This window comes from Silene latifolia, chromosome 7, assembly GCF_048544455.1.
Source record: "Silene latifolia isolate original U9 population chromosome 7, ASM4854445v1, whole genome shotgun sequence".
NCBI classification, from domain to species: Eukaryota; Viridiplantae; Streptophyta; class Magnoliopsida; order Caryophyllales; family Caryophyllaceae; genus Silene; species Silene latifolia.
Window position 1 is genome coordinate 50,957,725 of NC_133532.1, and position 2,847 is coordinate 50,960,571.

Here is a 2,847-nt window from a genome sequence, read left to right on the forward strand (position 1 = left end):
AACTTTCCTAGGATTGTAAGATATAACCCAACTCAATCCATCACAACAATAATTGCTTGCTTATAATTTGAGAACATTTTTGTATGATCAATTCCCATGATTCCCCTATGACCCCATGACACCCTAGTGCTTTTTATCAATTGTTTACAACCCTTTTAATTCATCTTGCTTGTTTACTTTCATTGCTATTTAGTTTAGTGACCTTCTACATCAACCCAAATTATGACACCCCTAAGACACCACTAGTTGCAATAGAAATCTCATCTCAATTCCTGTCCCTTGGGATCCGACCTTTACTTGCCTCTTTACTAATTGTAGAGTTGTTTGTGAAGTTATAAATTGTGTTTTGGTCTAGGTGCTTCCAACGACAATTGTTCCGAAAAATAGAATATAGTTCCGACCGACCAAAAATGGCGCCGTTGCCGGGGACGGTGTTAACTTGATTTAGATTTTCTTATATTGTTATTAGTTGTGTCTTTCTTTTCCTTGGGTAAGTAAAACTCCTCAAGGTTTGTTCTAATTGTTTTCGAGTTGTTTGATATTTTGCATGTCTAGAAGGTCACAAGGTGATTTGTTACCTTTTGATCGTGAAATTGAAAGAACTTTGACAACCAATAGAAGACTTGCTAGGAGAAATTTGAGAGGTATTGGTGAGGTTGTGGATATTCAACCAACTATTGAGTTCATCAACTCTTTTGCAAGAGAAGGTGAGGAGAACCCAACACAAAATACAACACAAAATCAACCCACAATGCCTAAGTTTTCATCATATTCCGTACCCACCGAGGAGAACCTACCCAATGGTACTCCCACACCACAACATCTAACCGGAAATTTTATTGCCAAATCCGCATTTATCCAATTAGTCGAAAGAAGCCAATTTGGGGGGATGCCTAGTGAAGACCCTCATTCTCATATGGAAACCTTTTGCGACTATTGTGATGCGATTTCTCAAACCGGTGTAACTCAAGACCAAATTCGATGGGTCTTATTTCCTTTTTCTCTAATTGGCACCGCGAAACAATGGTTGAAAGGCCTTGATAAGGCTACTCTCGGAATTGATTCTTGGAATAAGTTGGCTCTAGCTTTCTACAAAAAGTTCTATCCACCGGAAAAGACTAACATGCTAAGGGCTCAAATTACGGGTTTTAAGCAAAGGGATGAAGAATCTTTGTATGAAGCTTGGGAGCGGTTCAAGGGAATTTGTCGCTCATGTCCTCACCGTGGACTTAGCGAGTGGTTCTTGGTACAACAATTTTGGACCGGTCTATATGAAGATTCAAGGAACATTCTCAACATGGGATCGAATGAAATGTTCACTGAAGTTGATTGATACTTGCATTTTATATAGTCTTTTTAGCCTAATTTATGCGCGTATCTTTATGCTTTTATCGTGGTTTTATGCTATGAAATGCCCGAATATGCTACTTTGGTTTATTTTGTCTTAATTGCAGGAATGGACCATAAAGTAGTGAAATCAAGCCATTCGCCGTCCGTTTAGCATGCATTTGGAGGAAGAGTGAATTTTGAGCGGGAATGTAGCTATTTTGAGATGCGCAAAGAAGAAAGATAGCTAGGCGAGCAAAGGAAGAACCTCAAATTGCTAGTGCCTACTTTGGAGCGCCATATCTCGGGTTCTACGACAGATATTCAGGTGATTCCAATTGGAGATGAAATCTTGTCCTCTTAGCTTTCCAACGCCACCGGAATCGCCCTGTTTGGCCAAGTAACGAAGAAATGGCAGCCGTTTGAAGTTCAGTGCGCAAAGCTGAGAACTGTTGCTGGAAAGTACTCGATCGAGTAGAATTTTGGTCGATCGAGTCCTTTTTCTACTCGATCGAGTAGATTTTCTACTCGATCGAGTGGTTTAAGCTTTAGTTACTCGATCGAGTGGTTTAAGCTTTAGTTACTCGATCGAGTGGTTTTAAATCACTCGATCAAGTGGATTTGCTATTGGCTGGGCTTTTTAAGCTTATTTCCGTCATTAGGTTAGTTAGTAATCTTATTTTTCGTATAAATAAGATATTAGGACGACATAATGAGGGGACTCCTTCTCTCCCTCTTCTCCTCTCTAATTATCTCCTAAACACTGTTACTTTGTTCTTCATTGTCCTCGATCGAGCAGTTTTGGGCGCCCAGCTTACTCGATCAGCCACTGTTCGACTGCTATCGAGTGTTATTAACTTGGATTAGCTTCCTGAGACGGTTTTCCGGGCCCTTAGCAACCTCCCATGTTCATGGTCGGTTTGGGGAGGTCCCTTTTTCGCGCTATCTTGTGAGTTTTTCCGCATTTACTCTTTCTCTTCTAGTTTGCATTTCCTTTCCATGTTTTGGTACAATGAGGGCATTGTACGGTTTGGTTTGGGGAGGTTATGCATCCATATCTGTGTCTGCATCTTGTTTTTATTGCATTTCAGTTATCACGTTTTATTTATGTTTGCATTGTTGTTTATTTTTTGTTAAAATTCAAAAAAATTCAATAAAAACTGAAAAATTGTCGAAAAAATTCAAAAAATTCACGTTTATTTTGCATATTGGTTGAGTCGGAACGGTCGATTTCCATGATGATATTGCACTATAATTGTCTTTTGCTTAAGCCTTGCATGAACTATTATCTTATTAGCTTCGTCTTTTGCATAATCTACGAGTTAATGTTTAAATTTAGCTGAACGAATAGACTTGACCTGAAATTTTGGCAACCTACTTATAATTTCTAAGGATTTAGAGCCTTATAAACTGGTGTCATTTATGACCAGTTTCATGTAGGATTGTGAGTAGTTACTCCTTGCATAACATGTTCATTAATTTGCATATATATGAGATTCAATTGCTTTTTGCCGTCATACA

The 2,847-nt window shown here is 38.7% G+C and overlaps 1 non-coding gene across 1 annotated transcript; it reads right to left on the minus strand.

The window, feature by feature from the left end:
• Positions 1 to 1,123: 1,123 nt before the first annotated feature.
• On the minus strand, positions 1,124 to 1,230 carry LOC141593715 (small nucleolar RNA R71). Its single transcript, XR_012521784.1, has one exon. It is a non-coding gene; the product is annotated as a small nucleolar RNA R71 (small nucleolar RNA).
• Between the last annotated feature and the right edge of the window lie 1,617 nt (positions 1,231 to 2,847).